This window comes from Dipteris shenzhenensis, chromosome 5, assembly GCF_047967505.1.
Source record: "Dipteris shenzhenensis isolate YYH24624 ecotype China chromosome 5, Dip_SZ_1.0, whole genome shotgun sequence".
Lineage (NCBI taxonomy): Eukaryota > Viridiplantae > Streptophyta > Polypodiopsida > Gleicheniales > Dipteridaceae > Dipteris > Dipteris shenzhenensis.
Window position 1 is genome coordinate 27,059,896 of NC_141600.1, and position 12,715 is coordinate 27,072,610.

The 12,715-nt window shown below is 41.6% G+C and overlaps 1 pseudogene; it reads left to right on the top strand.

Annotated features, from left to right (window-relative positions):
• Window positions 1-7,166: 7,166 nt before the first annotated feature.
• LOC147901808 (receptor-like serine/threonine-protein kinase At1g78530) lies at window positions 7,167-9,562 on the top strand (annotated as a pseudogene).
• Window positions 9,563-12,715: the final 3,153 nt, after the last annotated feature.

The following is a 12,715-nucleotide window of genomic DNA, read 5'->3' on the forward strand; positions in this document are numbered from 1 at the left end:
CATAGGGGTAGAAGGGGGCTTGGAGAGAGCATGGAAGGGGGTATGAGAGAAATTTTCCTGGGTGCGGTGAATTGTTTCGCTGCCCTTAAGGCCTTTATATAGCTAGACTTGCCGCCCTCCCACTCTTTCCCCCTTCATTTCTTGTGTCAGTTGTGTGAATCTGGGTGCCTATCGCTGCTAAGAGCACACAATTTACCAGTTGGATTTTGCCGGTAGTCCAACCTAGCGTAGGCAGACATCTACATCATTGTCTAGCCATGACGTGCGATTTGATGGTTGCCATGCTAGAATTTCTTGGTCATCGGAGCCAAGATCTTGTGTCAATTGTGTGACGAGTATGTGACTTTGGGTGCCTATCGCTGCTAAGAGCACATAATCCACCAATTGGATTTTGCTAGTAGCCTATAGCCTAGCATAGGCAGTCATCTACATCAACTAGAATTTCTTGGTCATCAGAGCCAAGATCATGATAATTCAATAGGTGAGGGGGGACGAGCAGTGGCACATACACCCAGCTTTGCTGGTAGTTCAACCTAGCGTAGGCGATCATATGCATTATCAACTAGCCATGACATGCGATTAGATGGTTGGCATTGGAGAATTTCTTGGTCATTGGAGCCAAGATCATAATAATTCAATGGGATGAGGGGGGAGGAGCGGTGGCACATACACCCAAGTTTGTCGGTAGCCTATCGTAGGCAGTCATAATCATCATAGGCGGTCATATACATCATCGTCTAGCCATGATGTGTGATTAGATGGTTGTATGGGAGAATTTCTCGATCATCAACAAATGCTAATCTAGGCAGCCTGTGAACTAGATGGCCCTTCATGCAGTCATTGTTATTACAGTCAACTGAAGAAAGAAAAGATAAAAACATGACATTAGATTAGCATTGAGTCAATTCATCAGGCTATAATAATAACAATAGTTCTTGGTTATTACATTCTAAACTATTGTTATTACAAATTGATACACCGACTGAATGCTAATCTAAGCTTGTGAACTCGATGGTCCCCCATGCAAAGTCATTGTTATTACAGTCTGTGTGGGGAATCTATCAGTACACGGGTCTTCAAAGATGGCAAATATCTCACTGGATTACATTGTTGAGCATGTCAAGACGGCTTGATTTGACAGATTACAATATGTGAACAATTACATCTTGGATAGTAGGAGAGCAAACTAGTTAAAAAACTCGATAGGTCTCGAGTAAAGGAACAGTGGAGGAACAGAGATAGAAAGCCACAGTCCTGCCTCTTGTCTTGAGCTTGGTGAACTCATTTCACAAGGGGTCCCTCGACACCCTAATATTGTCGTAGATGAGATTGATCGCTTGGAGGAGGAACATAGAGTTCCCAAGAGTGTCATTCACAAGATAGTCATATTGCATGAGGAACTATGGGAAGGCCTTCAATACTATAAGAACCCACAGTTTGCGAAGTATGTTGCTAAAGGCTCCCACTGTGCACAGTGTCGAGCTTGATTCCTATAATCCTTGCGTAAATATAAAGTCCTTCAAAGATCTCAGACTTTATCTCTTATAACCTTGGGGATATATTACGTGAGACTTTTTTAGGTGTTGACCACCCCTCTAATATAGTCGGCTTTTCAACAGAACTTAAGTAGTAAATTGTCTTTTTAAAAAAAAAACGTAAATTGCCTTTGTATTTATCCATACTTAGATACGATGGTGGTCTCTTTTCAAAATGTAGAAGAGTAAAACTTGGTTGTATAGTACATGGGTATATAACTTTAGTGGCTGACTATACATTTGGCTTTTCTATATAACTTGAGTTTAAAAGCAATAATTTTCCATTTATACGTCCTTGGATACAATTGCTTCACTCAGCTGGACCTTATAATTTGAAAATGTTGCATTTAGTTGGATTTGAAGGTTCTATTTTCTTATGACTGCTTCACTCATGACATGCGATTAGATGGTAATTCTAACTGTGTGATGTGTTCTTACAGCCTATCTTAGCTTAATGCTAGTTCTCAATCTAAACTATCGTTATTACAGCCTGATAAACCGACTGAATGCTAATTTAAGCTTGTGAACTAGATGCAAAGTCATTATTATTATAGTCTGATCCCGGCTCAATGCTAATATGAGCCTGTGAATTAGATGGTCCCTCATGCATAATCATTGTTGTTACAGTCTAATTCTGACTGAATGCTAATCTGAACCTATGAATTAGATGGTCCCTCATGCACAGTCATTATCACTAAAACAAGCTCAGTGGTTGTTGGGATTAGTATACTATTTGGGATTTACAATTTCCCTTGTTTGGGATTTATTGATTGGGATTTACTGAAACAAGTGCAATGGTTGTTTGGGATTTACCAAAGGTTATATTTTGTGGGGGTTGCAGGTAATCCTAAACCAATAAAAATGCATTTCGTTGCCAGTGCCTACCTCCTCTAGCTAGTGCTTACCTCCTCTAGCCTTAATTGGTGCTTGAGTTGACCCAACCATGATTGCATGATGTTCCAACCACTCCGTTGGTTTAGGACAATCACATTAAGTCCAAGCTAGCTTGGCTCTGGTGTTTGAGCTGAACCAGCCACACAGTTGCATGATATTCCAACCACCAGGCTAGTTTAGGACAATCACATAATTGTACTATGTGGAAGGAGTAGAAGGTTTGATACCAGTCTATGCGAATCAAGTTTGGCCCAATACATATTGAGTAGTGTTACGGTTGTGGAGAGAATCACCGGATCGCAAAGTGCCCTCATTGAGGTAGCCCCACTACTTTCCAACCACTCTGCAGAGATTGTGGCAGATGCCATGCTTGTATGGATTGTCCCATGAAAAATAAGGTCCCATACAATATGCTGGGAATTTGGAGTGTGTTTCTTTAAGTATTGCATACGTTATATTAAACATTTTATAGATATTATTTAGTAATAAACCATTGCGAACGAAAAAATTATTTTCTTTTGCAAAAAAATTAGGTTGTTCTTAAAACTTTTATTTTCTTTTTTGCGAGGAAAACTGGAAAAATTGTATTTATAAGAGAAATAATATACATAAAAGGAAAAGTTATGCCTCTCTAAGTAGAGAACAAGACCTACTCAACTAGCAAAGCTATAAACCTATACTGTCCTACCAAAATACAGAAGAGTCTCCCTCACATCCTTGGTAACCTCGTGAGTATTTACAATTTTAGGAGAAACTTTCCAGAAGACCACTTTGTTTCTGCAGGTCCAAATGTACCACATGACCAAGCCTCTAGGTACTTGCTAGACTTCATGGAGTGTATCGTTAAGAGAATCTTTATCTCCTAAAATAGCAACCTTCTAGGTCAATCTCACATAAATCTGCATTCTCTCCAACCAAAGGGTCACTGCACACCATACTTTTTGCACTATTGTGCAGTCCCACATGATGTGCCTGTGAGTTTCTATATTGACATAGCATAGGGGACAGAAGGGAGCCACTCTCGGGTTCCATTTAGACAATCTTTCCTCACTAACAGCTTATAAAGAACCCTCCACATTAGCAAATTTAGTTTATGGGAAGGGGTTGCCTTTAGACTCCTTATTAACCTTCCTTTCCACACCTCACAGGTATCGAAAGGAGCCATACACTTCCATTTTTTACGAGCCTGCAATGAACGGCTCAGGTAGAGCTCTAAAATCTTTAGCAGTGCACTTGCTTAGTTGCTTTCTGGTTGCCATCACAATGCCCTTACAATCGATATCAGTGGCTCCTCAAATATCAAGCTTTAACTACATATCTTTTGACAACATTCCACTTGAGGTTTGTATTAAGCTTAAGCTACATCCTAGATGTGTACTCAAAGAGTGGTTGGAGCAGCTTGACCTCGTTTTTAGGTGTGCACCCAAAGAACGGTGGGGCACCATCACTTTTCAATTACATAAATGTTCATGTCTTGTCCTCACCAAACTCTTCATTTGTCAAAATACATAAATTGGGACATAAGGTTGACAAGAAAGATGAAGATAAAGATGCCCATTGCACACCATATGTTCCAATTTATCAAAATAAATAAATTGGAAGGTTGACAGGTTGGTGTGCCCATTGGAAGGTTGACAGGTTGCACACCATATGTTCCAATTTATCAAAATAAATAAATTGGAAGGTTGACAGGTTGGTGTGCCCATTGGAAGGTTGAGAGGCATCTTTATCTTCATCTTTCTTGTCAACCTTATGTTCCAATTTATGTATTTTGACAAATGAAGAGTTTGGAACTTCCTGAGTGATCGTACAGGCACACCACATAAATTGTACTCTCAAGGGTGATGGTGACCCCCCTAAGAGCACGGCCACATGCACAACACTTTGGAGGGAAAACAGATCTTCTGCGGTTGAAATGTAGGCCACATGAAAACAGAACCCCCCTGTTGAAATTCAAGGTTTGGAGGTGAAGCGGAGATAGCAGCCTGTCTCAGAGCATTGATGAGTGCCCCGAAGTCCACCCTTTTCACACGCTCAAACTCTTAGCTGAAGAATGGAGCTATGGCGGTGCCCAAAACCCCCCTCTGTTGGACCTCCAAAGCTCCATTCTCTTGCTTTGGCCATCCCTTGCATTGACCAGTGTGCCCGATTGAGCTTCCCTACATTAGAGACTAGATCTGTTTGCTCGTGCATGTGGCCAGATCTTCAAATTCGCCTCACCTCTACAAACAACCGTTCGATCCGTTCTTGGAGGTTTAGCGACCTTCATGACGAGTCCATGTGGCGGTGCTCTAAGGTCACAAGCAAGCATGAGAAGCCAGCTACTTCGTGGTGGACAGGAACTGAGATGTTTCGGTCTAGCTCTATAGGGGATGCAAAAGCTCACGCAAACATTGAAACCCAAGTATACCTTTTCTTGCTTCTTTAAAAAAAGAAGAAAAAAAAGTATTGCAACCCAAGGCAAAGTTGGAGCTACAATTTTTGCAACGGTATCTCAAGAGTTGGTCTTCCGCACGTTCATTTACGGTTCATACGTTGCGGCATCATCTCAATTCTAATGACTTTCCTTAACGTCAGGTGTGTTATGGATTGCTCAGCCATCTAGATCCTCTGTTATATTTTTGTTCCATGATCTTGTTAGAATGACCGATCAATTATATCGTTCGTTGCACAGCCATCTAGATGTATTGTTGTTAGATGTCTCCACTGGCAGCTTGTTGTTAGGATGACCATTCATGTGGACGAATTATATTATTCGTTGCGTTTTGCAGCTTGCTCCTCCCGTTCTTGATAGTAACGACCGTGATCAGTGCTGGTACGGCGCAATCTACAAGTACTGGTTGTGTGCCTGCATTGGAAGACGCTAAAGTGTTGCTGGATTTGAAGAATGCCGTCATTGACCCTCTCAAGAGACTCTCGAACTGGGAGAACCATAATAATAGCATCCGTTGTGATAAGAATTCAGCTTCTGCTTGTAAGCAAAACTGGAGTGGAGTACTTTGCAGCCAACATCAACAACGTGTGGTCAGTCCGCCGCCCGCGATTGTCGAATTTCAATCTGGGTGGAAGTGTCTCTGCCGCCGGCCATCTGAATTGGGGAACTGCACATCTCTCTACAGCCTCGATCTGTCTTGGAACAGAGTGACAGGGGGGGTTCCTTCAGAGCTTGGTAAGCTCAAGCAACTGCAAGAGCTTCAGCTTAACAACAATGGAATAAATGGCTCTTTCCCATCGGCCTTGGCGAACTGTTCCCCCTTAGAATCACTTGGACTCTTCCAAAACGTTCTGGTTGGAAGCATTCCCCCTGAAGCTGAAACGCCTGCGAGTGCTTCAGCTTTTTCAAAACCAACTCACGGGAATCATTCCAAACAACAGCTCGGCACTTGGAAATCTTGGTCTCGGTAATAACCAGCTCTTTGGAAGCATTCCTGATCAGTTTGGCAGGCTTCAAAACCGACAAATGCTTGTGCTTTCGGTTAACACATTGACGGGAGTTGTCCCATTGACATCCTTGGCCAACTGCACGGCTCTCAATCTCATCGACCTCAGTTCAAACAACCTCACCGGGACCATTCCTCTCGAGCTTGGAAACCTCAGAAAGCTGCAAGTTCTTTACCTGTGGAGAAACCGTTTGACTGGCACTGTTCCAATTGCTCTGGGAAACTGTTCGGCTCTAACACAGCTTGAGCTTGGTGAGAACGAGCTCTCTGGAGGTGTTCCGAATGAGCTTGGAGGGATTCAAAATTTGACAACTCTTTATCTCAAATCAAATAGATTGAGTGGCCCTCTCCCAGTAACGTTGGCCAATTGCACAGCTTTGATGAAACTTAGCATGATTTACAACCGCTTAGCCGGAGACATTCGTTTCCTTACAGCATTTTACAACCTCACATATTTACAATTGTTGTCTTTAGGGGCAATAACTTCGAAGGGACGGTTCGCGATGGTTTCAACCACTGGAGTAATATAACCTTCTTTACCTTGATCTTTTCCTGAATTCTTTCAAGGGAAAGCTTCCGCACTGGCTTGGTGGGCAGCTCATTAACGTCTTCTTGGAAAGAAACATGTTCAACGGAAGCACTCCGCTCAATCTTTCTACCTCCCTTGCCTTGCAGAATTTGGATCTCTCCTACAACAATCTGTCGGGTGAGTATTGCGCTCGACTTTTGTTTTCAATTTGAATTTCGTCCCGGTCAATCCTACGCTGGATATCCGTTCCCGCCGGTTTTCAACCTGCACGATTCCAGTATGATGTGAACTAAAACCGCAGAACTTCTTAACCGCTTGCTCCGTCGTGGCTGAATAGATTTACTGTTTCACAGGTACAATTCCCGACAGTTTCGGAGCTCTTTTGGGTCTTGTGAACCTAGATCTATCCCATAACAGGTTAAGTGGTGCTTTACCGCGCCAGCTTGGATCTCTCGAACAGCTGCTCTCGTTGAATCTTTCAAACAATGCTTTGTCGGGAAATATTCCTTCCAGTTTAAGCGAATGCGCTGAATTACAGGAACTGAATCTCTCCAACAACAACCTCACTGGCGTTTTGCCGGGTAATCTAGCAAATCTTCGAAGTTTGATTCTGCTCGACCTATCTTTCAACCAGTTTAAGGGACCCGTTCCAGACACAGCACCGTTCAATGTTTCATCCATTACAAATTTAGCAGGAAACCTGGGATTGTGTGGACAGATCGTGGACCGAGAGTGCAATATTAGTACCCCTGTACGGGCCAAAACATCATGATCTTCATCCTGGCCTTTTGGGTTTCAAGGACACGTATTAATTCCACTGCGGAACGTCGGTCGATATGCAACGTCCTCCTCAGACGGCATCCTGAGTTAGTTGTCGTGAACGGCAATGAGTTCATTACCAGCTGTACGGAAGAAAACTTGATAGGGGCGGGTAGTATTGGCACTGTCTACCAAGTTGCTCTTTGTGGAGGAAAAGTAGTAGTAGCTGTCAAAGTCCTCAAGCAGGAGGTTGCCTTGGACGCTGAAACGCAATTCCTGAAAGAGGTGACGATACTGTCCAAGGTGCGGCATCGAAACATAGTGAAAGTGCTAGGATGCTACTTCACCTTAGATACAAAAGCCATTATTTTGGAGCTCATGCCCAACGGCAGTCTCGAAGATTTTATTCATGGAGAACACCGGCTGGCAGAACTGAGCACCCAGGGAAAACTGCACATACTCGCGGGGGTCGCAGATACGTTAGCATACTTGCACCATCACCATCCCGAACGGAACATCGCGCACTGCGACCTGAAGCCTGGAAACATTCTTCTTGATGCAGATTTGGAACCAAAAATATCAGATTTTGGGATTGCAAGGCTCTTCATCAGTAGCAGAAATTATGAGCAATCGACATCGCTTTTGCTGCGAGGGTCAATCGGCTACATCGCTCCGGGTACTATTGACTCTGAAATATGCCGCTACGTATACCATTTATTTCTCCGAGTCTAGATGAGCTTTTTCTGTCAACAGCGTTTCACCATTTCATGTTTCGTATCTGCAGAATATGGATTCAATCGGAGGCCAAGTACTCAAGGTGATGTTTACAGCTTTGGGGTGATCATGCTGGAAGTTCTCACAGGGAAGCGACCGATTTGCGATGAGTTTGTGCAAGAAGGCCGCACTCTGGTGTCATGGGTCCAATCAGCTTATCCAAAGAGGGTGCTGAACGTTTTCAGTTGACCAAGGATGACCAAAGAAGAAGCTGCGCAGCTAGCCGGGTTAGCACTGAGGTGCACGCAGCATCTGCCCGCCAATCGTCCCACTATGCTTGAAATTTCTAGCTTCTTCGAAAGATGGACACAATGTAAGCACCCTCTATCTGTCCATCCCGAGCGACGGTAGAATGCTTTGAAAAATCCGAGCCATATAACCACCCCCTATCTGTCCATCCCGAGCGAAGGCAGATTTCTTTGAAAATCCGAGCCCGCGCTTGAAATGCTTGATCCACTAAACATTTATCTATTGGATGTGTCCATTATTTTATAAGTTTCATGTCTAAATTAACACTAGTTTGGTAGCTCAATAGGACATAAAGTGTCCTTTTTGGCCTGCCCTCGGGGTAGCCTTATAGCACCCGTTGGGTTTTGGCAAAGCAGATATTTAGGGGTTTTGTTGGTACATTTCTATAATCCACTTGTGCCATGCATTTGCATGCATAGTTGCGAAGGATTAGTGAAGAGCACCGTCGTCTTCTCCACGTTAATTGCTCTCAATTCAAGCAAATCAATTGCGCATCAGCTTCAGTGCGGGATTTGGAGAGATTTGTAGAGTGGAGAGAATGTTCCAGCTCAAAACTTAAACGCCTTCGAAGCTTGATGGCGCCTTTCTGGACTGTGGAATTCATTGTTGGATGAATTTTTGTTTGGATCATAGGTATGGCGCTTGTTTTACGTCTGTCCATGCTATGGATTCGGAATGAATTGGGATCATTATAGGATTTACGAGAGCAGGCGGACTCAGAAAACTCGACACGTTTGCTCTGCTTAATTATTGCGACTTGTGTTGGTTGGGCAATTGGAGCAGATTAACGTGCTGCCCTTCATCTTCACTTTGCCTATAAAAGAGGAACTTTGCTTGACGAAACGTATTGAGACTCGTGTTTTTCTGAAGCTTGATTGTGTTTGCTATGGAGGCTTCTGCAAAGTACATGGACACCGATAGCGGTGCCTTCGTGAAGGGTACTTCTGGTTTTCTTGCGGCCTTCTGTGAAAAGCTTGTCTTGTCTTCTGCGTCTTTCTTTATTTTTTTTAATCTTCTGCAATGCTTCGTTTTGGAAGGTCTTGCCAAGGTTTGCCCTCAGATCGTTGATTCACCTGTCACCCGGCCTTCAAATAAGGTTGTTGCGAAAGAAATGAGCATCAGGGGTAAACGAACGACGAGCGCCTCTAATTTTCGTTCATTGTGTTGTTTTATAGCCTTCTATATTCCGTCGCTCACTCTTTTGCAACGTTTGTCCTACTGGCTAATTCGTGAATACATTTGCTTAGCAACCGCTTACTGCTATCATCATCTTTCATTTCATTAGTGGGTTTCCTGTGAAAAAATTTCTTTGCTGTCATCTTCTTTCGTTTCCGTAGTGGATTTCCTTGACAGCTTGTGGGGCTCTAGATTCTGGTTCGTAGAGTTCCACTTCTGAACAATTGTTTGGCTTCCGAAACAATTTTGGGGACATAGCTGCATTGCTCGATTGCCTCTCCGCTTGCCTTCCTGCTTCACAAACAACACACTATTCAAAATTTTTAGACTTTCTCTCCTACTCAACTTCACTTGGTGAGCTCAAAAATTGGGTTTTCTAGAGCACTAAATGTGTCACTTCTATACAAATATGGCCTTACTAAGCTAAAAAGTCAAGTGGTGACCTATAATTTTTAAAAAAATGGCTAGTGAAGCTATAATTCCCAAACTTGTGCATGGTGCCCCCATCCAATAACTATAATAATAATAATAGTAGTCTCCTAACTCTAGTTCAATTTTAACACTATGAAGTGAAAATATGACAGCATATGAAAAGAGTTTGTCGAATTCAACATATAAGTGGTGTATAGATACACCATTTTTTTGAAAAAAAAGAGTTTGTTGAATTCAATATATAAGTGGTGTATAGATACACCCTTTTTTTGAAAAATAAACCATACAATAAATTATCTTATTGGTAGTGTATAGATACACCATTTGTATGGAAAAAAGCATACAAAACATTATCTTATGCATCTGAATCTCGTTTAGAGTCATCAGATTCATGTAATGTATTCGCGCTTAATGGGTCAAGTCTTGCTAAATGATGTGTAATATGGACACAACTTGGATCAGCAGGGATTGTGATACATTTTTCAACATTGTATCCATGCTTCTTTTTAAAACTTTGTGTCCTCGATTTTCAGCAATAAATAATGCTACTGACTTCCACCTCTGTTAATCCCTCATTATTTGGAACCCATTCACGTTTCTTTTGCAAGCATCCCTCATAGAGTTGTTTTATTGTATATCTTCTCCGGAGATTTTTCAATGGTTTTGGTTCATACCATAAAGCTGTAAATGTTATAGGAGTTCCCTTGTCATCCCTTTCTATCTTAGCAACCTTTGCAACCCAAATTGGGCCACCTTGGTCATCCAACTCTGAACCTAGATCAGATGCTCAAACTGCAACAAATAGACCCTCTTTAATCTCATTAGATGGTATAAACTCTGGTAAGGGTTTGTCTCCCTTCCTGCCACAATATTTTCGAGGTAAAAGGCATTCCTCTGCTTCCTCCATATCTACTAACATATTTATATCCAAAGGAAAACTTGGTGACCTAGCTTGTTCCGGCCAAAGGGATTCATAATATTCAATGCTCATTAAGTTTTCTTATCTTTCTAAAGATTGGATAAGTGCTTCAGTTGATTTAATTGTCTCCAAATTCTTAGTTGATTGCTCAAGATATTTCTGCATCATACTTTGAAGATGTTTAATGAAGGCTTTCAAGCCTTTCATTTCATCTATGTCAAGTGATTTGGTTTTTGCAAGAACAAATCTAGTTTCCTCCAATGGAATTATTCGTTGTAATAAAGCATATGACTCACTCCATAAATGATCTCCATCTACTGAGTAATGCTTCCATTCCATCACTGGAATATTGTTATGCATGTGAAACCGAAAGTAGTGTGGATTTGTGTGTCCTATTAGGGCATCATCTCCTATTTGTAAATGTGGCTCTATGAATGCTCTCCAATCTACCATCCTCTCTAAGATAGCCACTTCTGATTCTTCCTTGCGAGAACCTCTAATTTTTTTCCCAATTCAAAATAGCATATCCTCCATTGTCAAAACATCCATTGCCTTCAAGTCACCAGAGATAACACTGAAGATTTGATCTATGTCTTCATGTGTATGGCCAACAAGAAGAAAGCCAACTTCCACTTCTTCAAATATTTTCAAACCAACCAGCATAGAGCATAAAGCAAATATATATTTATTCTTATTCTCTCTCCAATAATTATAAGCTTGTATTCACAATGTGTTAGGTAAACATCCGTGAGCATCTCTGACCTTTCTTATTACTTTCATGATTGATATAACAACGTGGTTACTATCATGGTCATGCAAACTATCAATCCATAATTGAGCATCTCTGACCTTTCTTATTACTTTCATGATTGATATAACAACGTGGTTACTATCATGGTCATGCAAACTATCAATCCATACATCACAAAAGATTTGGTATCCATGTACTAATACTCCACACAAGTGTGTTTTTAGTCCACGTTTGCCCTCCAATGTCGATGGGATACGTCTATATCGTGACAAACACAACAACTCAAAGCAACTATAGACGCGCTTGGTAGATGCGCAAAATAGCGGGCGCGTCTATAGGCGTTGCTCTAGTAGAGAAATTACGGGCGTGTCTAAATGCGCGTCTAAAAGCTCATCTATTTGCGCGTAAATTACCGTGTCTACGTGCGCATCTGAGCTGAGAAAATACGGGCCCGTCTAACATCCCGCTTATTAGCACGTCTATTTGCGCGTGTATTTGTGCGTTTATTTACGCGTTTATTAGCATGTTTACACTGAGAATCAGACATGCATTTAGACGCGTAAATAGACGCAAACCAGAGAATACAGAAAGTGAGATTTTGGTGTATATCATTGCTTTCCAAACATTGCCCATGATTACCAAAGCACATAATTTTTTGCAAGCCCACATATACAAGAATTAAGTGAGATGAAGAGAATGAGACAATATGTAAAATAGTTTTGCCAATATCAATTATGGGGCTATGGTTCAATCTCATCCTCAATGAGATCAATCCTTGCCAAACTATCTACTTCAAAATCCAAACAAGTGTTTAGATCTACAAATACATTCAACCCATTACTACTTGTGCCACTCATGTGCTCATCGAAATCAGCATCTCGAATGGTAGGCTTGTCCTCACGGGTAATGGCCTCAATATCTATATCTCCTATCTCATGATCATCCTCCTCTCTTGTATCACGGTCATCATCACGTCCATGGCCATGATCATCCTCCATACGCTCCATATTAGTAAATGTACTATACATCACTTTGGAACATGGCATAATAGGTATGAAATGCCACCATCTATTATTATCCACCATTGGTTGATAGACAACCTAATTCAAACACAAATACAATCATGTTACTTTTCTTGCATCAAATATTTAAAAGCGAGTATTTTTATATGTGTGCACATTACCTGTTCACATTGTTGCGGTAGTACTAGTGTGTCCTTCCTACTTTGCCAAAACTTTGTGGAGTCAATAGTTACAA